Here is a 27,054-nt window from a genome sequence, read left to right as displayed (position 1 = left end):
AATGTGGCCTTGAACTCAATGGGACCCTCTTGGTGCTGCCATAATAATTATAATAATAAGCTGATCGTGACTGACACATTCTGGTGGTTGATGGCTGTTCATTTCCTGTGTGAAATAAGTGTAATGGTCACATGCCTGGTCCCCAGAGCCAAGACACCCCATCACAATTCAGAGTAGAAATAAGGCACACAGTTTTAACAGTGAAGGAATTAACCACTGGAAAAATTTACGAAGGGTTGCAATAGATTCTCTATCACTGGCAATTTTTAAACCAAGATGGGCTGTTTTTTAAAGCTCTGCTTTGGTTCAAACAGGAATGAACTCAGGGAAGCCCTACAGCCTGTGTTGTACAGGAGCTCAGACTAACTGATCCCAGTGGTCCCTTCTGGCCTTTGAATCTGTGAATCTCAGAATCCACTCCACTGCCAGTAGGCTCAGCAGAGAGGATAGAGAATGAACAGGTGCTGGAAAGTAACTCTGCATTGCCAGATCTGAATGCTCAAAAACCAGGAGTCAGGCCTTCAAAAAACCACAAAATTCTAAACATGATAATAAATGTTGAGTTGTTTTTATTTGCCTTCTGATTTTTTTAGCATTAGGTTACCTAGGGTCATGTTTACAGACATTTTTTATTTGTTTTTTTTATTTGTTTTGTTTTAAAATTTATTTATTTAGTTGATATTTATTTTTTAGTTGTTTTTATTTGCCTTCTGATTTTCAAACATCAGTTTGCCCTGGATCACATTTTCAGGCATTTTTCAGCATACACAAGGGCTAGAATATTAATTTTCTTTAAAATTGAAAGCTGAGATTATCAAGTAATCACATGAGTCCAGGAGCTGGGGCTTCAAGGAAAACCTAACAATTGAGAGACTCACCATAAAATGACCAGAGCTGGCAATGCTGCATTCCCCTAGAGGGACGGCCCCATCAGGTCAGGATAGGGAATGACAATGGCTGGGGGAGATTCTCTGAGGTGTGCTTTGCAGATTAGATGGTCACAATGGTTCTGTCCAGCTTCATAATCGGTGAGCACCATGAGCACTGGTGGGCTTTGTGCAGGAAGCTGACCCGGCTATTTCCTGTCCTCTGCCCATTTGATGGATAATGGAGGTTCTGAGTTCAGGGCAGTTGATCAGACATTAAATTAAAACCAGACCATGACACTACAGCAGTCCCTTATGGTGCAAAGAGCCATGTCTCAGGCACACCTGAAATGAGAGAAACCTGTAAAGCAATGATGCAGGTATTGGACATAACGGTGGCATCGGTTTCTCTAGCACAAGCAACCTCCTGTCTTTCTGTTTTCAGCTCCCTGATTCAGAGTTCTTGATGGAACCGATTTACACCAATCAGAGTGAGACCATGCCCGGCCTGCTGGCGGTAGAGGGATGGATTTGGCCTCTCGACTAGAAATGGACAGCTAAGAATGGCATTTGGAAGTTTTTGCGTGGGCTCCTGGAGACACAGGCTTGGAAGGACACACGGCGAGGATGGAATGATATGGGATAATATCTGGAGGAGAAGAAAAATAAAAGGATTGCATAAGAATGGTTATAAAAACATAACCCGTTCCAATGGGACCAGCTGAAAACCCACCCAATGACCGAGAGTGGAGCTTGGCCTGGCACGGGCACCACTGAGAAACTGCACGCAGCTGTCTGCAGGATTTCAGCAGAGCACATACTGCTCCCTTCTGGACAGAGAGGCTGTCGAAGAAAAACAAAAAACAAACATCAGGAGAAGGGGCCATTCCAGGGAGACCTGGCTGCCTCAGTTCCTGGCCCCCGAACTCAGCCATTTTCCAGCTGCAGAACTTTGCATGACAAGGAGCATTTTTCAACAGCAAAGCCTCCGCATTGAGGAGGAGAAAAAGCAATAACAAGCCGGAGGAAGGCTGTCTTTTCCTGGCACTGAAACAAGGGAAACTTCAGAGGAAGTGGTAGGAACGCAGTTAGCTTCAGCCTCACATGGATTTGCTTGGTGCAGTCCTTATCGGCTGTGCTGTTTGCACAGAGAACCTCAGCTCATTAATTCACACACGGATCTTCTTTCCTCCTTTTTTTTAGAGCTGGGGTGAGCAGCCTAGTGGCAGATGATGTGCTCTATTCTCAGAGCACATACAGCACCATGCCCCTTCCAAGATCCTCCTCTGTCCCTCTGTGACCTGATAAAATAACTGGGTCTGAGTAAAACCATGGCAAGCGCTCTGGGGGAAGGAATGTCTCTGGGTTCAGCACCGGTAACCCCTCTCTCCTGAGTGCTGCCACCAAACAGCCTGTGATGCTGGGCTGCCTGTGCAGAAGTACCATGTGTCAGAGCCCAGAGATGAGTCCCTGTTGATGCAGTAATGTGGAGACTAGGAATAACGGGATGAAATGAAGCAAAGGAGAATCTAGGCTGAGACAAGGACCTACTGGTGGGATCCAGTGACTAGTCTCCTAAGGGTGGAAGCCCTATCTCACGAGTCATTTAAAACTGCCCTGGACAAAGCCCTGTTGAATACACCGTGTATGGGGACTAGACTTGCATGGGCCAGGGAGAGAGGCTAGATGGCATTATCTTGTCCATCCTCATTTCTATGATTCCACAATTTTCCAGTGGGGAGCTGGAAGTGGAGTGTGTGAAAGCTGGAGTCCTTTCAAATGTAGCACGAATGGGCGTCGTTTTCCTCCCAGTAACGTCTCCTGGCCGGGCAGCAGGCTTGGGTGGTGCCACTCTCCGGCAGGCAAAGAGGTATGGTGCTCCGCCTGTTTGATTTCTGGGGCTCCATTCATCTCCTGCAGGGTGTGGGTGAACTCCAGCTACACTGCACTACATCATCTGCCTCCACCAGCTAACAAGCCCTTGGCACTCGCGTGGCAATCATTTCAGTTGTAAAAATCTAAAATGGGTTATTTTATTGAGCTGGCCTGTAACCAGATCCAGTGTGCGAACGGTAAAGGGTCTGTCCCCACCTCAGTCACACACCCCAAGCCATTCCCACTGACTTGCAGTGCTTTTCCACACATACCCCGACCCTCTTGTCCCGCAGGGCAGTTTGGGGGGCTCGGAAAGAAGAGATCCACTCACGCTGCCTTTCTAAGGGACTAATGGACAGTAGAACAGGAGAGTTCCCAATATCTTCTGAGCACTCTGGCCCAATACAGCCGGGAAAGTTAGCATTTACCTCCTCCATCCCCGGCTATTCAGCCCACCACCAGCAGGGGCCAAGCTCAGGAAAGCTGCTCTGGCCTGTTTTTGGGTCATGTTCTGAGCCAGACTTTAAGGAGACTTATTCCCAGAATAGAGCCTCTATTTTAATCCTTTCATTATTTCCTCATGAGTTCTGCAAAGTGCTTGTTATTTGTACATATGTGTGTCTATTAATTTTCCCTTCCAAATATTCCCCAGCCAGCACCACAGCATTAGCACAGTCAGAGAGTTGGGGCCGGACTCGGCTGTACATAGAAAGGAGGAAACAGCTAAAAAAAGAAATCAATGATGTGGTCACCTCCAAGGCTGGGAGAAAAGCTGTTAAAAGCCGGAGATTTAAAACAACATACGTTTGATTTGACACCAAACTAAAAGCTGCTCTAAGTGCAACATCCCAGGCTGCCAAATGCAGAGCACCCGCAGGAGAGGAGTAACTCTTCAGAATAATGGGGTGCTGTAATAAGCAAATGCCCCTGCACTTCATGCTGGAGCTATATTTTGCTGAAAGGTCCCTTGATTCTGTGGCATCTGGTAGAAATTTTTCATCAGCTTCAAATAAATTTTAAATGGAGATTTTCACTTAATATGAAAATGAATAACCCTCAGTACAATACAGTATTTGATACATTCCATTTATGTTATGCTGATCCCCCACTTTCAGTTTTTGATATGCCGCATTTTTGTATTAACAATGCTTATAATGTCATCTGTAAGTTTCAGAGTTAACACCGGTATGAATGAATGGGGCACTTCACATCTCTTATGACCATCATTTCAGGCTGTCTGCAGACTCAGACGTCACTGTATCAGCTACATTTGGTTCATGTTTTCAGTGTTATCTCCATAACCGTAAGGGCTGGAAACTTTTTTTTTAAATGAAAGGTGAGGTTCTGGATTGTCATGCTGCAGCAAGAGGTGAATTCTGTGGCTGCAGAGCACATGGGGCCCTGTTTGTAGGGGGCCCACAGGGACCAGTCCTGAAGGAAGACTAACTGACTCTTCTGGAGGAAAATGCCAGTTGTGACATAATCACAGAGGAGCGTCCCAGGGCAATAGAGGTTCCAGACCTTCCTCCTCCTAATGCAACCAGATCCCAGAATCGTCAGGTTTCATTATTTGCACTTTCTGTCCCTACAGGAAGATGGAGGTTGGAATGTGGAAATATTCTCTAGCTCTCTCTTTCATTTGGAACAAAGTTTGATGAGTTCAGTGCAAGTGGGATTCATGGTCTTGGGACTTTAACCTCTGCACTACAGTGCATGCAATGGGTTTCGCTGCTAGGGCCTGAGCTGCAGTTATTGGTGAGTGTGTAGATCAGAGGTTTGTCACAGTTCTAAAGGAACAAGCTACTTTAGGACTAGTGCACTGTGCACCAAGACCCAATGAGGTAGCCCGTGCCTTTACGCCTTGCACCACTCTCACAAGTGTTGTCAGAGCAGCTGGAAAATCGCTACAGACGATCAAAGGAAAAAAAGCCACCACTTGTCTGACCCCTCAGCTGGCATGCAATGGGCGAGGTAATTTCTCCGGGACTTGCAATAAGGTCCTGGACTTGACCTAAGACCTCAATCCACAAGGTTTGTTCATTCTCTCAGATGGGTACAGACCCATTGCTACTATCAGGATCTCCCCTCAGGGCCCTCTTCTGCTCTGAGCCAGAATATTCTTTCCTCCTTTCGTTTGCTTCATAATACAAACCTGATTCTTAGCACACAATGTCTCCCTAACTTCTCAAAACTGTGTCAAATCTGGAGCTAACCTAGTGGGAAATCCCATCATCTGGGGGAAGGGGGCTCATGGGCAGAATGGACGCAAATTCACTCAGTGAAACAAATTGTCCAGTAGGAGAGGAGCAGCTGGATTCTCAACACATGCAGCAGGTCTGAGATCATATCAGCCACCTGTAGTTTTTATATTCCCCCTACACACACACACACACACACACACACACACACACACACACCAGCGCCTGCTCCTCCCATGTGAACACACACACACACATACAGAGCCCCTGCTCCTCCCATCTGAGCGCGCGCACACACACACACACACACACAGCCCCTGCTCCTCCCATCTGAACATACGCACACAGCCCCTGCTCTTCCCATCTGAACACACACACACAGTCTCTGCTCCTCCCATGTGAATACACACACACACACCAGCACCTGCTCCTCCCATGTGAACACACACACACCAGTGCCTGCTCCTTCCATGTGAACACACACACACACACCAGCCCCTGCTCCTCCCATGTGAACACACACACACACACCAGTGCCTGCTCCTCCCATGTAAACACACACACACACACACAAGCACCTGCTCCTCCCATGTGAACACACATATACACCAGCCCTTGCTCCTCCCATGTGAACACACAAACAAACACACACACACCCTGCTCCTCCCATGTGAAAGCTGCAAAGCCCTGGGACTTCTAGCCCATAATTTTCTGCTCCATGGAGCAATATTTATTTCCCTTCAGATGCTGTTTCATTTCTCCTATTTCAGTCTGTTGGTTCATTCCCTCCCAAAATCTGGAGGGGCAGCAGTGGGAAAGACAATCCCTTATCTCCCTTCTTGTGCTTCCCCCAGAACCTCCAATGCCTCGGGAAGGCAATAATTTAGCCCCGACATTTTCAATATGGTAGGCAGGAGACAGCCCTGGCTGTAATGGAAGGTGAATGGTTAAGCCGCATCCAGCCTTAGGATAAGACTCTCTTGAACTCATCTACACTCACCTCTTTCATTTGCCCTCTCACAATTCATTCCATGTGTCTATCCCCTTTTGTCTGAAACAGAATGTCTACCCACTTCCTCATGTCCTCCTAGAGCCCTCATTTTTAGAGCTTGCCCCATTGTTTTCGATCCAATTACTTTGTAAAAACAGTCTCCCTGTTAGCTCTATCCATGCCTTCCAACGTCTGTCTATTGATGCTATTAGCATTATGGTTGTTTGTGCATTTATAGTGTGGTGGCACGCAGAGGTCTTGCACCAGAATCAGGGCATGTGCACGTACACACACACACACACACACTCACTCCCTGCCCCAAAGAGCTTACCACCTAACCACGTGATGAACAACAACCAGTGCTTACAACGAAGAGATGGCGGAGTACCAGGGACCGTGAGATGGTTATTATCAATGTAATGGGCAACAGTCGCTGCCCAGCAGCTGCCTGACTGTTGTGGCGCATGGTGTAGGCCTCATGGCAGAGGTGAGCTTTAAGAAGGAATAGAAGGAGCAATATAGTGTCTTTGAAGATATTTAGAGGGAGCCCCTGTCACTTCCTGTGGTGTGAGCCCTGGAGAAGGCACCTAACCAGACAGAATAGATAGATCAGGGGTCGGCAACCTTGCAGAAGTGGTGTGCCGAGTCTTCATTTATTCACTCTGATTTAAGGTTTCGCGTGCCAGTCATACATTTTAACGTTTTTAGAAGGTCTCTTTCTACAAGTCTATAATATATAACTAAACTACTGTTGTATGTAAAGTAAATAAGGTTTTTAAAATGTTTAAGAAGCTTCATTTAAAATTAAATTAAAATACAGAGCCCCACAGACCGGTGGCCAGGACCCGGGCAGTGTGAGTGCCACTGAAAATCAGCTCGCGTGCTGCCTTCGGCACGTGTGCCATAGGTTGCCTACCCTTGCGATAGATAGATAGATAGATAGATAGATAGAAAGGTGTACGTTAAAGTCACTGAGGACGGAAGAATCCCATTCACTGTTACAGACTAGGGACCGAATGGCTAGGAAGCAGTTCCGCAGAAAAGGACCTGGGGGTTACAGTGGATGAGTCAACAGTGTGCCCTTGTTGCCAAGAAGGCTAATGGCATTTTGGGCTGTATAAGGAGGGTCATTGCCAGCAGATCGAGGGACGTGATCATTCCCCTGTATTCGACATTGGTGAGGCCTCATCTGGAGTACTGTGTCCAGTTTTGGGCCCCACACTACAAGAAGGATGTGGAAAAATTGGAAAGAGTCCAGCGGAGGGCAACGGAAATGATTGGGGGCTGGAGCACATGGCTTATGAGGAGAGGCTGAGGGAACTGGGATTGTTTAGTCTCCAGAAGAGAAGAATGAGGGGGGATTTGATAGCTGCTTTCAACTACCTGAAAGGGGGTTCCAAAGAAGATGGATCTCAGTGGTAGCAGATGACAGAACAAGGAGTAATGGTCTCAAGTTGCAGTGGGGGAGGTTTAGGCTGGATATTAGGAAAAACTTTTTCACTAGGAGGGTGGTGAAGCACTGGAATGGGTTACCTAGGGATGTGGTGGAATCTCCATCCTTAGAGGTTTTTAAGGCCTGGCTTGACAAAGCCCTGGCTGGGATGATTTAGTTGGGGATTGGTCCTGCTTTGAGCAGGGGGTTGGACTAGATGACCTCCTGAGGTCCCTTCCAACCCTGATATTCTATGAGATGTTCCAGCCAGCGTCAGAAGCCAGCGTGGCTGAGTGAAGAGCTTGCCGCTAATGTGCCAGCTATGTAATCTCCTCTAACAGCAGACTGATGGCAGAGGTTAATAGATCTTTATGAGGTTTTTATTAGAGTCTGATACAGTCTCAGGCCTGCTGCAGTTGCCAAATTGTCAGGTTGCTCATAAATGTGAGTGAATTAGAAATAACTAATGCTAAAACTATTCCTTACTGTAACGGGCTGAGTGCAGCTCCCCCTCCAGCAATGCTGTGGTGGGTGAATGTGCCCCTGGGATCCTGTTTAGAGCAGGAAACAATCATTGAAACTAAAAGGTGGCAAATTCAAAACTGATAAAAGGAAATAATTCTTTTTACAACATGCAGTGATCCTGTGGAACTCACTGCCACAAGATAATGAAGCCAAGTTCTTAGCAGGATTTAAAAAGGGACCAGACATTTATGGGGACAGAAAGAACATCCAGAGTTGTTATAGTCAGTATTAAAAAATAGATGAGATTTTGGAAGTTATAAACCCTCCTGCTGCAGGGTAGGCAGCACCTTCTAACTACTGGGGGTCAGGAGGAAATTTCCCCTGGGGAAAATTAACCCATCACTGCCCCACAGCAGGGTTCTTGCACCTTCCTCTGGAGCAGCTGGCACTAGCCAGAGACAGGACATTGGGGTAGATAAAGCTCTGGTCTGATCCAGTCTGACAATTCCTATGTAATACAATGCAAGGCTAGGAACCTGTAGAGGTGTCTGGCTGCCAGCAGCAAGGAGATATTGGTGTCAGGTGTAGTGGTGGACACTCGTCCAGTCCTAACAGCACGAAGAATAGCAATTTGTCTCACCTAGATCATGAAATGGCTGTCAGAGGGGAATGAGTTTCAGCTGCTCTCAGCCTGGGCTGGATAGGAAGGCAGGGCTTAGAGATGACAGCGTGGACTGGAGCCCCAGCATCTGCCCACCAGGAAATGGACTGAGACCAGCAGCCACCCAACAGCCATCCAGCGGGGATGAGTCTCAGCTACAACCACATGGCCAGATGAGTCTCTTCTCCTTTGGCCGGAACCAGTTTGCCCAGGCCTAATTATAACTAGGTTAGAAGCCAAGGTGACTCACTGGTAGGGGATGGATGCTGGCCAGCAAGCTGCTGTGTACAGGCCTTTGTTCTCAGGACCTATCTCTTGATGCTGGGATTTCAGCTACCAGTAGCTACACCAGTGTGGCTCTATTTGCTCCTTGCCCTGCACTGGTGTAAAAACTGTGTCAACTCCAGGTGTTTGAACTGGTGCAGCTACACCACTGGCTAAATTCCCAGTGTAGACAAGGCCTGAGCCCAATCCTTTGTTATGAAGAGCCCCGTCCAGAGAGGTGCTCAACTCAGTTGTAGAGCTGGGTGAATAATGGATTTTTCTGCATGCTGGCAATTCCAAAAGACCGAGGGGAAAACTGTTTTGGGTCAAATCGAAAACAAAGTTTTTCAAATTTTTCGGCAGATCAGAAAGTCAGACAAAATGAGTTTAGTTTAGATTTCTAGCGGTTTTTTACCTTTTAAATTTTCTAACTATAAAATTTAAGTAAATTTCTCAGCAGAAACCATATCACAGAGGAAATGTCAAAACAATACATTTCAATGTTATCAGATTTTTTTTCATCTGAAACAACTGAGCAAAATCAACACAAGTTCACAAAGTGTTTTGGTGTCACCAGCTCTGCATATTTCACCCCAAAAAAGCGTTGGTAGAAAATTTTTCCCCAGCTCTACTCAATTCCTGCTGAGATGAGTAAGGCTGAGCACATGCTGCCCTGCTCAGCTGGGGCACAGCACCCTGGAGAATTCTGAGCCCAGCCAGGGACATTGGCCCTGCCTGCATATATCTGAAATCTGGAGACAAGCTAGAGGAGTCCGCTCCGCTGGTATCAAATTTTCTTCTCTGTGGTACAGTATCTCCTTGAAGTGTGACAACTGCAATTACTTCCAGATGTGAGCCTCTTCGTTTCCAGCAGGCTGGGGTGGATGTGGTAAACTCCGCAATGGAAACCAAAAACCAGGCCAGATGTGCCATGTCAATGTCACATCTGGCTCCAAGGCTCGCAGCAATAACCAGAACAAATGGTTGTTAGTTCTTCTGTCCTAAACTTGTCAGTGTTTTAATGTTTAAAGGGAAAACAGTAAAGCCTGGACCATCGTCACTTCCTGCCAGGGACCCTAGCAGCCAATACTGTGAGCCTGCTGTGTCTGACAGATAACAGTGACCTGCAGGACTCACTAACCAAACTGTGGCATAGTGCAGCCGGGGTGAGGTCCTTGGTGGCAATTCCTGGGAACATAGTTAATGATGCAGTACCTCAGCTCACTGGCTGACTGTGTTGCTGCCTCAGTCCCAGCTGCCTAGGGGCCTGGCTCTAGGCAGGAAGAGTGAATGATTAGTTAGACACTCTGTCAAGTGAGCCAAAGCATGGGAAATGCAAAGTTAAGACTGGAGCTGGTGGGATTGGTCAGCCAAAAAGCTCAGTCGTCGTTGTCCTTTCCCCCCCACACACCCCGTAGTGCTGGAATATAGTATGCAAACCCCATCCTGTCATCCTGAACTTCCCCCGAGGCTGCTGAGGCAGTATCGCTGAACTTTGAGGTAAGCAAAGTGGAAGCAATTTGTTCCCGAATCAGTCCCTGCCTTGTTCAGACGGGCCACAGCCCTGTACCTGTGATACCATGATGTTTGTTTCCAAGAAGCCAGAGTGTGATGTCAGGAATAATTGTGATCTGTGACATCACTGAATAAATCAGGAAAGAGGCGGCACCTCTGTTATACATACAATATGATGGGGGCTAATTTAGCTACAACTAATCAGGAGAGAGATCTTGGAGTCATCGTGGATAGTTCTCTGAAGACATCCACACAGTGTGCAGTGGCGGTCAAAAAAGCAAACAGGATGTTAGGAATCATTAAAAAGGGGATAGAGAATAAGACAGAGAATATCTTATTGCCCTTATATAAATCCATGGTTTGCCCACATCTTGAATACTGTGTATAGATGTGGTCTCCTCATCTTAATAAAGATATACTGGCATTAGAAAAGGTTCAGAGAAGGGCAACTAAAATGATTAGGGGTTTGGAACGGATCCCATATGAGGAGAGATTAAAGAGGCCAGGACTTTTCAGCTTGGAAAAGAGGAGACTAAGGGGGGATATGATAGAGGTCTATAAAATCATGAGTGATGTGGAGAAAGTGAATAAGGAAAAGTTATTTACTTGTTCCCATATTATAAGAACTAGGGGCCACCAAATGAAATTAATAGGCAGCAGGTTTAAAACAAATAAAAGGAAGTTCTTCTTCACACAGCGCACAGTCAACCTGTGAAACTCCTTGCCTGAGGAGGTTGTGAAGGCTAGGACTATAACAGAGTTTAAAAGAGAACTGGATAAATTCATGGAGATTAAATCCATTAATGGCTATTAGCCAGGATGGGTAAGGAATGGTGTCCCTAACCTCTGTTTGTCAGAGGGTGGAGATGGATGGCAGGAGAGAGATCACTTGATCATTACCTGTTAGGTTCACTCCCTCTGGAGCACCTGGCATTGGCCACTGTTGGTAGACAGGATACTGGGCTGGATGGACCTTTGGTCTGACCCAGTACAGCCATTCTTACGTTACCCCCCAGCAAACAGCAGTAATTGAAAAGGAACAGCAGGGCAGCTCAGTGGATTGTCAGCCAAATAGAAGTGTGACCAATGTCCTTTAGAGAAAAGTGTCACATGATGGTCTGTATGTAGGACTGGGAGCCAGGAATTCCTGGGTTCTAATCCTGCTCTCACACTGTCTGTGTCTTTAGGCATGTTACTTTGCCTCTCTGTGCCTCAGTTTCTCCCTTATACACTGTGGTAGTAATAATTAGAGATGGGCTCTAACCAATTTTCTCCGACACCAACATCATGGGTCAAAACACCACTGACATTTGATTCTGGCTTTGGAGCTGGCCCTGTTTCTACAGTGGATCAAAACAAAACCCCACATCAAAATGTCCCTGAACTTCAGAGAAATTGGTTCCATGCCTTGGGCCATTGCTAACTAGGGTGACCAGGTGTCCCGATTTTATAGGGACAGTCCCGATTTTTGGGTCCTTTTCTTATATAGGCTCCTATTACCCCCCACCCGCTGTCCCAATTTTTCACACGTGCTGTCTGGTCACCCTATTGCTAACAATAATAATTCTACCCATGTACCTCCTGCACTGGGGACTTGAGAGGACCAGTTAATCTTGGTAAAGCACTTTGAAGACGAGAAGTCCCTCCGATGGGGTTTGCTGTGTTGGAATGGGAGTGAAGACATTTGGAGTAAATTAATAAAAAGCTTACTGACATCCAAGTTAGTGGAGAAGCAGCATTCTTTGAAAAGTGTACAGCTTCATGAGATGGGAATCGCAATGTAAAAGGCATATTTCCTTAATCAAGTCTGCTCTCTAGACTCCAGCCCAAATGAGTCTTTATACCTTTTACCAGTGTATATTTGAAGCTACCCCAGCGCAGCTCGTATGCCACAGAATATGACACCAGCCTCTATCATTGACATAGTGACCAGTATTCTTGGAAAAGACACAGAGTTCCTGGATACTGGACAGTTTCACTGCTCTCTCTGTCCTGCCATGGGTGTGCCTTTCTCAGATAAAGGTCATTATTTACATACAGCCTTTTATCCCAAAGCACTTTGCAAGTTGTAATGCAAATGCCATACTCAGAGCTATACATATGTTGATGTGGAGGGAGGCTGGCATGGACAAGAGAGATGGCCTTGTGGTTAAACCATTCTCCTAGTACTCAAGAGATGCAGGTTAAATCGCTGGCACTCTCTCACATGAGAAGTCACATGGGTTAGGCTTCTAAAACGTGCTATGCTCCTGTTCTGACACTTGTGTCCAGCTTTTCAAAGGAAATGAGGCACCAGCATGCTGAGGTCTCTTGAACATCTAGCCCATAAGCTTTCTGTGCCTCAAATCCCCATGAGTAAAAGGAGACTGGCTTTCTCTATTTCCATTGTAAGCTCTTTGGGGCAGGGACTGTCTCTTACTACAGGAATGTTTAGCACATTGGGGCCTGATCTCATCTGGGCACCTCTTAGCACTACTAGAACACAGATAGTAAACAAGAACAACAAGATGGGTATGTCCCTCACTAGAGACTCAGTCTCTCTTCATGTCTGTGGAAGTCACCAAAAACCAAGAGGTTTCTTCAGAAGAAACTGAATGTTCAAAAGCAGCCCGAGTATCTAATCGTATTAATCTCTAGTTCTTATCTAGCAAGTTTCACCAGCAGATCTCAAAGCTCTTTGCAAAGGAGGTCAGTATCTTTATCCCCATTTAATAAGTAGGGAAACTGAGGCACAGAGCAATGACGTGACTTGCCCAGGTCCTCTAGTTCAGATTTGGTCTAGGAGAGAGTTTCCATGGAAGGCACCAAGATGGGAGGGTGCTGAGGACCCTTTTATCAGATTTTGATCAGAGATGATTATCCTTCCAGCAAACTAAATGACTCCATCACTCTCCTAAGACAGTATCATTTCCCGGTGTAATGATTCTCCTTCCTCACTGTTCTCTTTGAAGAATCCTGTGCATGAAGAAACCAGATCTATAAATGAGAAGAGCTTGTTGGCGCTTTTCTGGCAGAGGAGGTGCTGTAGTCTTCATTGCTAGGGGTCTGGCTGCATCTGTTAGATGCTGTACCTCTCTTCCTGCTAAAAGAACCCATCAGATCCTGGCTGTATTTGATTTAAGGTTTTCCCAGCGTTATGATAAGAACATCTCCCTCTTTCCTTTCAGAGCAGCTATTTAAGTCTCATTGGGCCTGTCTAGGGTGACCACATGTCCTGATTTTATAGGGACAGTCCCGATTTTTGGGTCTTTTTCTCATATAGGCTCCTATTTACCCCCCACCACCCAATCCCAATTTTTCACATTTGTTATCTGGTCACCCTAGGCCTGTCAGTGATTGGGAGGGATCTTTAAAATGCAGCAGGAGTTTGGTATTGTTGTGCTATTTAATCTAAATGCACTCAAAGCATTCAGAAGATAATGCATTTTCCTAGCAGTGTATTTACGAAAGAGTAAAGCTCTGAGTGCTTGGCCCAGCTCCCAGAGGGAGCATCGGATATTGGCTGCACACACCGTAGATTGTGTTTAATTTCATCTTTATGTTTTCCCTCTAATTAATACCCATGTGCTGGCTGGCGCGCAGAGACTGCTTTATGTTGTGCCAGCAGACTTTAATAGTAACGTAATTTACACCGCAGCTCGTTGGAGCCGGGAGGCAATGAGATAGAACAAAGCATTTTTCACAAGCTTTCTCGCTACCCCCTTGATGATTTCGCTTCACCCGTTAGCTGAGACCCAGCACACTCAGCGCATTAGGGCATTTCATGGGACACAGGAATGTAAATGCACAAGGATTCCATTGGATATGCCATTTCACAGCCCTCCCCGGCCCCAACTGTGCCATTTACTCGTGATTCCTAAGGAAAGCCTATGAGTGAAACATGCACGGATTCTGAACAGCAAAGCAGCCTATGGACACATCAGCACCCAGAAATAGTGAGAGGGAAAGCGAAGGTAAAGAGGAGAGCCCAGTGAGGTGTTCTTCAACCAGCCTGCTTAGCCTAGTGTCCTCTTTGGTCCTATTACTTGTGTTATAGTAGACCTTGTGCAGGGCACTGTACAAACACCTAGCAAGACTCATAGACTTTAAGGTCAGAAGGGACCATTATGATCTTCTAGTCTGACCTCCTGCACAACGCAGGCAACAGAATCTCATCCACCCACTCCTGTAACAAACCCTGACCTATGTCTGAGCTATTGAAGTCCTCAACTTGTGGTTTAAAGACTTCAAGGTGCAGAGAATCCTCCATCAAGTGACCCATGTCCCATGCTGCAGAGGAAGGCGAAAAACCCCCAGGGCCTCTGCTAATCTGTTGATAGAGAAGGGCTAAGAAAATTTGCCAAAAATGCCTAAAATTGATTTGACTCTTGCTAAAACCATTGATTTCTTTGCTTGTGATATTAGCTTTCATCTGCAAATCTTTCCCAACTGTACTTATTTCTTCCCTGTACAGAACACAGCTGTTCACATCGTCATGTTCCACAAACTCTTGGCTATTAAGGGTAAATAGCGTTAATGGATTTGATGCTTAGTGATAGTTTTCCAAGAGAAAGGCAAAAAACTTCCTTCTGGAGATCAAATAATTACAGTCCCCTCCCCAAAGATGGGGGGAGAGAATATAAGGGAAGATGGGAGGGAAAATACAGGTGATGTAGGTTACCAAAATGTGCACAACAGGTCAGTAGAGGAACAGAGCCCATATGTTCTAGGTGGTAGGTAAAGACCCTGATCACTAGACCACACCAGCTCTGTTCCAGTGAAGTGATGATACTGCATCATTGAGGTGTCCCTAAGGTATGGCTACATTGGCAAGTTTTACCTGGAGTTAGTGATTGTGAGTTAACACAGAATCTGGACGTTCCCCAAAGGTTTGCTCTAGTACACACACATTTCTGTTTTTTCCTAGAGATCAGTGCAGGTTAACCACCAGTGTCTGTAGCTTGGGCGTGTCCAGACTAGCCTTTGCAAAGGTGTTACCCACCTTGAGTTAACGGGCAATCAATTAACTCCAGGTAAAACTGCCCAGTGAAGACAAGACCTTCCCCCAAAGCCAATCTAGCAGCCTGAGAGTTCTGCAGAATTAGGGAGACAGGGCCTAGCTCAGGTTATTGTATGTTACACAACTGCCTCCTGTCTGGTTTTTCCTCTAGGACCTGGAGAGATGAGTCTAAAGGCCCTATAGGAAGTACAGCTCTGACCCCTGATTATATTAGGAACCTGCCTTGATGTGCTCTAGCTGTAGAAAGCAGGCAGGAGAGGTGTGTGGATGACAGGCACACAGCCACGCTGGGTCTGTGGAAGTTGGATACTGAATGAAGAGCCCAAAATAGGGAAGGAAGAATATGGCTTCTTGGGGGATAAAACCATCTCCCAGGAGTAGATTTAGAGCTGGGTCTGAGGCTGCAGAGAGCATAATGAAAAGCTGGGAAATGAACGCTATTGCGAACACTGCTGGAAAAGCAAAAGAGAGAGTGTGGATCTCTGCTACGAAGCTGGCTCCTCTGCCCTCCTCCAGCTGTGAGAAACACACTAGCGAGTGACAGGAGCCTCTGGAGCCAAGTGGACATGACCCCAGCACCACCTCAGTCAGCAGACTTTGAGAGCGAGCAGCTATTTCCAGAGAAGTGTACCCGTCGTGGTGAGATGATACAGGGGAGTGCTGTGATCTGAAACCTGCCAGGGAGTGACTCGCTTGGGTATGTACCCTCACACGTGTACTGGTGCAGGCACACCCATGTGTATCCCCACACATCCATGCCAAGGGGCACATACCAACATATGCGGATCTTTGCAAAAGCAAAACTCAGCCTGTTGTCAGATGAGGTTTGGAATGAGTTGGAGAGTGCAGGCAGAGGGATTTAGCAGGGATGGTGGGAGCTGCAGAGGAGAAGGCTCTGGACATTTAGCTATGCTGTATGGTGGGATAGGGAGAAGACCGGCACTAAGGGAGCGGCAGGATAGACATTGAGTCAATAGGTCTTAGAACTGGTGAGAAATTGGAGTGAGTGGAATCCTCAGCAATATAGCGCGGGGCAGGGGTTGGATAGATGAGTATGAGCAAGACGCTCCTTATCCAAGCAGCCCCCAGGGCACTGAAGGGGAGGCTGGGCTGTCTAGTCCCTGGAACAAAATTTAATCTCCTTGGATGCTCTGAACAGAGCACCTTGTCACCAGCAAATTGATTCACGGGCATGTGTTAGTACGATACAGGCTGCTGATGGCCTGTGAGAGGCAGATTAACGTTACTGAGTGAGTCACTAGCAGGCCTCTGCACTGTTCATGATCTGTCACCAACCCCAGCTTCTGGGGATGTTCCTCCCAGGGTTGCTATGAAGTGCCATGAGAAACGAAAGTGTGCCAGAAACGTGCCTGGAGCATTTTAGCAGGCAAAGTCATTGTTCATTGTTCCATCCTTCCCAGCCGGTTTGTATCACGCACTGGCCGTGCCTTAGTGAGGCCTGAAGAAAGTGGGGTATCTACCTGAGTGTCTTTCTGCCCCTGGAGAACCAAATTCACTGCATTCTGGGTCAATCTATCCAAGCAAACTGTGCCTGGCTGGGGCATCAGACATCAAGCCAAACACTCTCTGATCCGTAATGGTCTAAATCACACTCATCGTAGTAACCGTTACTTTTAAGCATCCATAGCACACACAACTCATGTCTGTAACTGCTTATAACATCTGCTGATCATTTATTAACCCTTCATACACCATTTATAAATGGAACCCTGCTGTGTGATTAAAAGCCCATAGCCTACCCCGTTCACGCAGCTGAATCGCTGGGGTGAGTCTATCACGCTCTGGGCCTGTGCTAACTTAGACTCCTTTTGCAGTCACTTAGGCCTGCTCTACACTTAAAACGTAGGTTGACATAGCTCCGGTCTTTGGGGCGGGGGGTGAAAAATGCACACGCTGGCCTGTGCACGGTAGCTATGCTCAGCTAACCTCTGGTGGAGATGCAGATAGGTTGATGGAAGAATGCTTCTGTCTCCCTAACAAAAGATGCATTTTCCAGTCTGGGCTGCTGGACAGGAGACTGCCTAGCTGCAGATGCTTCCCTTCCAGGGCAGGGCACTCTGTTGTTTGGGTTCTGAGTCCCAATTTATAAGGCTCTCCCCTCCTTGTCCGCTTGAGGCAGCACACCATGAGAGCAGGGGCCCATGGAGGGGAGGAGATTGGGAAAGGAAGAGCACCGACCTGGAATGGCCAGGCAGGAGAGTCGCTGCACTGAGCAGTGGTCCCTAGAGAGATAATGGGTAGAGGCATCGCGGCAGTAAAAGGGAGCCAGTAAAAACAACCATACTGGATCAGACCAAAGGTCCATCTAGCCCAGTGTCCTGTCTTCCGACAGTGGCCAATGCCAGGTGCCCCAGAGGGAATGAACAGAACAGGGAATCAGCAAGTGATCCATCCTCTGTTGCCCGTTCCCAGCTTCTGGCAAATTTGGACACTGGGCAAGCAAAGGAGCAGCATGTCAAATGCTCAAATATTAGGATGGGGGAGACAGGTGGGAAGCTGTTTGTGTGCCATAAAAAGGCACCTGAGGATGAGTTCTCACCAATCAGCGAAGAAAATGCACGGAAGGCAGGTAGTGTCCAAGTGCTGGGAGGCCAGGAGTCCCTCAGCAAGTCTCTCACCCATCCTTCCTGTAAGAAACGGAGGATGCTGGTCCAGCTCCCAGTGCATAGTGCTCGCCTCACCAGTCAGAAGGCCACTGCTCACAGCTTTCCTTGTGCTCATGTATTCGTTGGCACCGTGACATGGTGATTAAATCAGCCCCTGGGGGCACACGTGTGCAGAGAGAGCGTAATTTTTTCCAGTGGCCTCTGCCTAACTATGTTTGGTGAAATCAATTACATTTTTCTCAAAAGCAACCGAGTTTTATCCGGGCAGCGGGACAGTGAGAGAGCCAGTGCTCCAGCTAATTCTCCTGTAAGCTCCCCAGCTTTGCCCTGCTGTCTGCGGCTTAGGGGAGCACAGTACAGTTGTGAACATTAAAAATAAATGACATTCCTAAAGAAACATAAAGAAAAATGACACACACACTCCTGCCCGTCTCAAGGTGGGTGAGTGCAGTGGCTGGGCGGCGGGCCCGCAGGGTACCTCAGAGGCTCTCATTGCTGCATTATTGAGTAGCATTTCTCATGCTGGGGGTTCTTTGGGTATGTCCGCACTGTAATGAAACACCCGCAGCTGGCCCATGCCAGCTGGCCCAGGCTGCAGGGCTAAGCGGGGAGGGATAGCTCAGTGGTTTGAGCATTGGCTTGCTAAACCCAGGGGTGTGAGTTCAGTCCTGGAGGGGCCATTTAGGGATCTGGAGCAAAAACCTGTCTGGGGATTGGTCCTACTTTAAGCTGGGGGTTGGACTAGATGATCTCCTGAGGTCCCATCCAACCCTGTTATTCTATGATTCTATACAATTGCAATGTAGACATCTAGGTTTGGGCTGCAGCCCTGATTCTGGGACCCCTCCACCCCTGCTGCAGATGTTTTATTGCAGTGTAGACATGGCCTTTGTGTCCAGTCACAAAGGCTGCAGCTGAGATCCTGGCACACCCTCGTGCCTTCATGTAATGCTCAGTCTTTGGAAATTATTACAGCAGTAACTGGTGAACCTGGCAAAAAACTGCCCTTAATTGTGCCTCTGCATTAGCATCCTTATGCATGGTAGGAAGGCCCAGCACTGACCCTCCATATAGATTTAGGGACTGCCCCCCCACAAGCCTGAGACACACAGTGTGACCTCCCGGACAGGAATCAGATGCCTTATGGGGATGCAGCAGGAGCAGATGGACCTCTTAGGAAAGCAAGGTCCCTGTTTCCACGCTGACATCCCTAGCGCTGACAGACTGGCTTGTCCCTAACTAGGGCATCTCTGACTGTGGCCTTCCTTCCAGCAGTGAGTGCAGCTGTGGGGCTCAAGGAGATTTTTGGGCGGCAGCTTGTAGCGGGACAGAGCTGCAGAAGGGACTGTGCCTGGGGGAGGGGGGGGGAGGGCGGGGAAGAGGAGGAACCTGTAATTGCAAACCAAAGGGAATGGAGCTGGATCCCCTGAGGCACAAACCCTCCAGAGCCTGTGTGTGTGTATGGGGGGGGGGGGGGAGTGGCCCTCCTCATCTTCTCTGGGGCAACTTGCACCCCAAGAATGCACAGGAGGAGCAGCCTCTGCACTGCTCTGACCACAGGAGCTGCTAATGTGCCTTGTCCCTACTGCCAAAACAAACAGCCTCAGCCAACCCCAGCCGTGCCCCGCAGAATGTGATGGCCGTGCCCAGCTTCCAGGCACCGGAACCCAGCTGCTGCCTTTTGCTTTTTGCCATTACAGCTCCAGCCAGAAACTGGGTGGAAAACGGAGCAAGTGGGAGTGAAAAGTGCCTGGCTCCCGGATCGGAGAGGAAATGGAGGAGCTGTGGTGTCTGACGTGAGAGAGTGGAAATTCTTTCCAGTGGTTTTAGCCCATCTCCTGGGTTGAGACCTTGTAAACATGTGGACAGTGCTTTCCGCCTGGGGGATGTGTCGGGTTCCTGGAAGTCAGGTCAGCTGGAGTGGTGGCCTCCTTCGCCGACGCTGCAGCCTGCTGAATAAAAACACTGTGCGGCAGCAGCACAGGAGACAACCCCCTTCTTCAGCGCTGTGTTTACTAGCAGGAACCTAGGCAGCCAGCTTCAGGCTGCAGTGAGGTTAACCACTGCATAATGAGCAAGGGGGAGGGGCTGAGTGCAACCCAAGGAAACATGGCCTGGGATGCCAGAGCTGAAAGAAGCTTAGAGTCCGTCTTCACTGCAGCTAACCCAGGTGATTGGCACCCGCGTCTGGCTTAGCCTAGCCTGTGTGTGAGCATCCCCGCCGCAAAGCTCAGCCCACATGACTGTGTCCCCCACTGTTTCTGCGCTCACCCCTGTGTGTCCAGGGGCATGTCCGTACCATGGTTCCTTTTGCTGAGAGGCTGCTGGGTTCTTCCCTAGTCAAGGGAGTCCATTGCGGGAGAACTTGGCGGCCCTTTGTGGGGAGATTGTGAGGAGGCATTGGAGGGCTGTTGGCACTCCTGTGATTTAACCTGCTCCATCCAGGTCCCCTCCCCCACCATTGGGTAAAGTAGCCCAGGCTGAAGACACCTCCATACCCAGATCAGAGGTTTCTCTGTGTAGATGGTAGGGGAGATTGGGCTTAAACCCAGGTCAGAGCCCAGGTTAAGCGTGCAGCCAGTGTGCTGGAGTCCAGCGCATTGTGATCTGGTTTGTCTGAGATTCCCTCTAGAGTTATCAGGATTTAATTCAAACGCGCCCCATGTCTCTCTCTCACCTCCACAAGTCCCCGTGCTCGGGCTATGGCTTCTGTGCTAAAAGAGGTGGGGCTCTATACAGCGGGGCCCACGACTGACCTCCCCTCACTATGCTGTGGTGAAACTAGCTGTGTCACCGTGTCTCCTAGGATTTCACCAAGGGATAGCTACAGTTACCTCACTCTAAAACCACCTCTTCTGGCAGTGACAGCAGAACCTCGCTCAGGCTGGATCATCCCCATGCTCTGAATCCCTCTTGCCCCGACTTCTGTACCTCCCTCCTCTCCGCCTCTGTAGGCCCCAGCTCTCCAGACATCAGCACAGGCCTGGTTTTCAGCCAGGTCCCACTGACTGCAGCTGGGTTTGTGGGTTCTCGGTATCTCTGAAAGTCAGCCCAAGTTCAGAATGCTGCTTCCCGCCCTCTCATGTGAAAACATATGGACAGCAATGGTCTGCTCCAGGGGTGCTGGAATGAGGGATGCTGGGGGCGCAGTAGCACCCCCGGGCAGGAAGTGGTAATAACAACCAAATACATATCTTCCACTTTCCGCCCCCCCCACTATAAAACTTGTTCCAAAGCCCTGTTCTGCTCCCTCCTTCCCCCTCCTGCCACTTGGTCCCAGTTCAGTTAGTCATGCAGGTCAAAATTTCTCTCCTTGTTTTTAAAATTCTCCATGCGGCTTTGCCCCAGCCCACCAGGTACTCAGGCCCCTGTGTTAGGGTTACCATATTAAAACATTTAAAAAAGAGGACACTCCATGGGGCCCCGGCCCCGCCCCTTCCCTGCGCCCTAGCCCCGTCCCAACTCCACCCCCATTCCAACCCCTTCCCCAAAGTCTCCACCCCCTCCCCTGAGCGCCCCGCATTCCCCCTCCTCCTCCCTCCCAGCCATGCTAAACAGCTGCCTGAGCGCTACCGGCTTCCCCTCCCGGGCTCTGGCTGCGCTGGGGAAGTGCCCGGCCGGGGGCGCAGGGTCTGGAGGTCTGGGGGCTGCCCGGCAAACCGTGAAGCCGGTAGCGCTCGGGTAGCTCGGCTCTTCAGCTACACAGAGCTGAGGTGTCTGGGGGGAGCAGCAGCAGCCGCCGCCACCACCGGAGCCACTCTAAGGGTATGTCTACACTACGAAATTAGTTCGAATTTATAGAAGCCGGTTTTATAGAAATCGGTTGTATACAGCCGATTGTGTGTGTCCCCACATAAAATGCTCTAAGTGCTCTAGTCGGCGGACCGCATCCACAGTACGAGGCTAGCGTCGACTTCCGGAGCATTGCACTATGAGTAGCTATCTCACAGTTCCCGCAGTCTCCGCCGCCCCTTGGAATTCTGGGTTGAGATCCCAATGCCCGGATGATGCAAAACAGTGTCGCGGGAGGTTCTGGGTACATGTCGTCAGGCCCCTCCCCCCCCGTCACAGCAACGGCAGACAATAGATTCACGCCTTTTTACCTGGGTTACCTGTGCAGACAACATACCACGGCAAGCATGGAGCCCGCTCAGCTCACCGTCACCATATGTCCTCTGGGTGCCGGCAGACGTGGGACTGCATTGCTACACAGCAGCAGCTGCTAACTGCCTTTTGGCGGTAGACGGTGCAGTAGACTGGTAGCCTTCATCGGCGATCTGGGTGCTGGCAGCCGTGGGGCTGCATTGCACCAGCCCCTTGCCTTTTGGCAGTAAATGGTGTATTACGACTGTTAACCGTCCTATTACAAGTTGGGTCATCGCACATTAGCAGAGTCTTCCCTGAGCAGCAGATTGTGCAATAGGCCTGAAGGCCATTGTAATACACTAACTGCCAAGCGCCCAGTATTTGCTGCCAAGCACCCAGAAAGATGCTGAGGGCTATCAGTCACGCTGCACCGTTGTCTTAAGATGTAAAAAATAGATTTGCTCTGTATTCATTTGCTTCCCCCTCCCTCCGTCAAATCAACGGCCTGCTAAACCCAGGGTTTTCAGTTTAATCTTTGGGGGGACCATTCTGTGTGACAGTTGTTTGTGTCTCTCCCTGATGCACAGCCACCGTTCTTTATTTTAATTCCCTGTACCTGTACGCCATGTCGTCACTCGGCCCGCCCTCCCTCCTTCCCCTAGTCCGTCAGATACTACTTTCGCACCTTTTTTTTGAATTCTGGGTTGAGATCCCAATGCCCGGATGATGCAAAACAGTGTCGCGGGCGGTTCTGGGTACATGTCGTCAGGCCCCTCCCCCCCCCGTCACAGCAACGGCAGACAATAGATTCGCGCCTTTTTACTTGGGTTACCTGTGCAGACAACATACCACGGCAAGCATGGAGCCCGCTCAGCTCAGCTGAGCTCACCGTCACCATATGTCCTCTGGGTGCCGGCAGACGTGGGACTGCATTGCTACACAGCAGCAGCTGCTAACTGCCTTTTGGCGGTAGACGGTGTAGCATGAGTAATAGCCGTGGGGCTGGCAGCCGTAGGGCTGCATTGCACCAGCCCCTTGCCCTTTGGTAGGAGATGGTATATTATGACTGGTATCCGTCATCGTCGTACTGGAGTGGCTGTCAATCATGGCCACCTGGGCAGACATGCTACTGTTTCGATGATGATGGCTACCAGTCGTAGTATAGTATTTTCTGCCAATTGCCCAGTATTGTCTGCTAAGCACCCAGAAGAGGCCGAGGGCGATGCTGGGTGCTGGCGGACGTGGGGCTGGCAGACGTGGGGCTGCATTGCTACACAGCAGCAGCCCCTTGCCTTTTGGTAGACGATGGTATATTACGATTGGTAACCGTCGTCATCATACTGCAGAGGCTATCACTCATGCTGCACAGTCGGCTGCCAGCTTAAGATGTAAAAAATAGATTTGTTCTATATTCATTTGCTTCCCCTTCCTCCGTGAAATCAACGGCCTGCTAAGCCCAGGGTTTTCAGTTTAATCTTTGGGGGGACCATTTTGTGTGACAGTTGTTTGTGTTTCTCCCTGATGCACAGCCACCTTTCTTGATTTTAATTCCCTGTTCCTGTACCTGTACGCCATGTCATCACTCGGCCCTCCCTCCCTCCCGCCCTCCCTCCTTCTCCTGGTCCATCAGATACTAGTTTCGCACCTTTTTTCTGACCAGGCGCCATAGCTAGCACTGGGATCATGGAGCCCGCTCAGATCACCGCGGCAATTATGAGCACTATGAACACCACGCGCATTGTCCTGGAGTATATGCAGAGCCAGGACATGCCAAGGCGAAACCCGGACCAGCCGAGGAGGCGATTGCAGCGCGGCGAAGAGAGTGATGAGGAAATTGACATGGACATAGACCTCTCACAAAGCACAGGCCCCAGCAATGTGGAAATCATGGTGTCACTGGGGCAGGTTCATGCCGTGGAACGCCGATTCTGGGCCCGGGAAACAAGCACAGACTGGTGGGACCGCATCGTGCTGCAGTTATGGAACGATTCCCAGTGGCTGCGAAACTTTCGCATACGTAAGGGCACTTTCATGGAACTTTGTGACTTGCTTTCCCCTGCCCTGAAACGCCAGGATACCAAGATGAGAGCAGCCCTCACAGTTCAGAAGCGAGTGGCGATAGCCCTGTGGAAGCTTGCAACGCCAGACAGCTACCGGTCAGTCGGGAATCAATTTGGAGTGGGCAAATCTACGGTGGGGGCTGCTGTGATCCAATTTGCCAGGGCAATGAAAGACCTGGTGATAGCAAGGGTAGTGACTCTGGGCAACGTGCAGTCAATAGTGGATGGTTTTGCTGAAATGGGATTCCCAAACTGTGGCGGGGCCATAGACGGAACCCATATCCCTATCTTGTCACCGGAGCACCAAGCCACCGACTACATAAACCGCAAGGGGTACTTTTCAATGCTGCTGCAAGCCCTGGTGGATCACAAGGGACGTTTCACCAACATCAACGTGGGATGGCCGGGAAAGGTACATGATGCTCGCGTCTTCAGGAACTCTGGTCTGTTTCGACAGCTGGAGGAAGGGACTTTCTTCCCGGACCAGAAAGTAACCGTTGGGGATGTTGAAATGCCTATCGTGATCCTTGGGGACCCAGCCTACCCCTTAATGCCATGGCTCATGAAGCCGTACACAGACAGCCTGGACAGGAGTCAGGACCTGTTCAACTACAGGCTGAGCAAGTGCCGAATGGTGGTGGAATGTGCATTTGGACGTTTAAAAGCGCGCTGGCGCAGCTTACTGACTCGCTCAGACCTCAGCGAAAAGAATATCCCCATTGTTATTGCTGCTTGCTGTGCGCTCCACAATATCTGTGAGAGTAAGGGGGAGACATTTATGGCGGGGTGGGAGGTTGAGGCAACTCGCCTGGCCGCTGATTACGCGCAGCCAGACACCAGGGCGGTTAGAGGAGCACAGCAGGGCGCGGTGCGCATCAGAGAAGCTTTGAAAACGAGTTTTGTGACTGGCCAGGCTACTGTGTGAAACTTCTGTTTGTTTCTCCTTGATGAACCCTCCAAACCCCCCCTCCCGACCCGGTTCACTCTACTTCCCTGTAAACCAACCACCCCACCCCACCCTCCCCTCCCCAATTCGAGCACCGCTTGCCGAGGCAATAAAGTCATTGTTTTTTCACATTCATGCATTCTTTATTAGTTCCTCACAGAAGTAGGGGGATAATTGCCAAGGTAGCCTGGGATGGGTGGGGGAGGAGGGATGGAAAAGGACACACTGCATTTTAAAACTTTAAGTCTTATTGAAGGCCAGCCTTCTGATGCTTGGGCGATCATCTGGGGTGGAGTGACTGGGTGGACGGAGGCCCCCCCACCGTGTTCTTGGGCGTCTGGGTGAGGAGGCTATGGAACTTGGGGAGGAGGGCTGTTGGTTAAACAGGGGCTGTAGCGGCGGCCTCTGCTCCTGCTGCCTTTCCTGCAGCTCAACCATACGCTCGAGCATATCAGTTTGATGCTCCAGCAGACGGAGCATTGACTCTTGCCGTCTGTCTGCAAGCTGACGCCACCTATCGTCTTCAGCCCGCCATTTGCTCTTTTCATCCCGCCATTCAGCCCGCCACCTCTCCTCTCGTTCATATTGTGCTTTTCTCATGTCCGACATTGACTGCCTCCACGCATTCTGCTGTGCTCTATCAGCGTGGGAGGACATCTGCAGCTCCGTGAACATATCGTCCCGCGTCCTACATTTTCTCTTTCTAATGTTCACTAGCCTCTGCGAAGGAGAAACATTTGCAGCTGGTGGAGGAGAAGGGAGAGGTGGTTAAAAAAGACACATTTTAGAGAACAATGGGTACACTCTTTCATTACAAGGTCGCATATTTCGGCTTGCAGGCAGCCATGGTAGGCCACAGTGTTTTGGCTTTTTTAACCTTCTTAACATGTGGGAAAGGTTTCAAACAGCAGCGCATTTCCCATATCAAGGATGAATTGGGTTGTCCATTTAAAATGGGTTTTTAATGTAAAAGGAGGGGCTGCGGTTTCCCGGTTAACATGCGGCACAAACCCAAGTAAACCACCCCCCCACACACACGCACGATTCTCTGGGATGATCACTTCACCCCTCCCCCCACCGCGTGGTTAACAGCAGGGAACATTTCTGTTCAGAAGAGCAGGAACGGGCGCCTCTGAATGTCCCCTTAATAAAATCACCCCATTTCTCCATGAAGGAAAGCTTTCTGGAGATGTCCCTGGAGGATTTCCACTCCATCCCCATACACGTTAACAGACTTTTCCAGTAGATGTACTGGCCACTATTGCCAGGGAAAATTAATCATTAAACACGCTTGCTTTTAAACCATGTGTAATGTTTACAAATATTTACAAAGATACACTCACCAGAGGTCTCCTGTGTGCCCTGAGGGTCTTGGGTGAGTTCGGGGGTTACTGGTTCCAGGTCCAGGGTCACAAACATATCCTGGCTGTTGGGGAAACCGGTTTCTCCGCTTTCTTGCTGCTGTGAGCTACCTACAGTACCTCCATCCTCATCTTCCTCGTTCCCCGAACCGTCATCCCTGTGTGTTTCTCCATTGATGGAGTCAAAGCACACGGTTGGGGTAGTGGTGGCTGCACCCCCTAGAATGGCATGCAGCTCCGCGTAGAAGCGGCAAGTTTGCGGCTCTGCCCCGGACCTTCCGTTTGCTTCTCTGGCTTTGTGGTAGGCTTGCCGTAGCTCCTTAATTTTCACGCGGCACTGCTGTGTGTCCCTGTTATGACCTCGGTCCTTCATGGCCTTGGAGACCTTTTCTAATACTTTGCCATTTCTTTTACTGCTACGGAGTTCAGCTAGCACTGATTCATCTCCCCATATGGCGAGCAGATCCCGTACCTCCCGTTCGGTCCATGCTGGAGCTCTTTTGCCATCCTGGGACTCCATCATGGTTACCTGTGCTGATGAGCTCTGCGTGGTCACCTGTGCTCTCCACGCTGAGCAAACAGGAAATGAAATTCAAACGTTCGCGGGTCTTTTCCTGTCTACCTGGTCAGTGCATCTGAGTTGAGAGTGCTGTCCAGAGCGGTCACAATGAAGCACTGTGGGATAGCTCCCGGAGGCCAATAACGTCG

The sequence above is a fragment of the Malaclemys terrapin genome, chromosome 2 (genome assembly GCF_027887155.1).
Source record: "Malaclemys terrapin pileata isolate rMalTer1 chromosome 2, rMalTer1.hap1, whole genome shotgun sequence".
Lineage (NCBI taxonomy): Eukaryota > Metazoa > Chordata > Testudines > Emydidae > Malaclemys > Malaclemys terrapin.
This window is presented reverse-complemented; position numbering follows the sequence as displayed.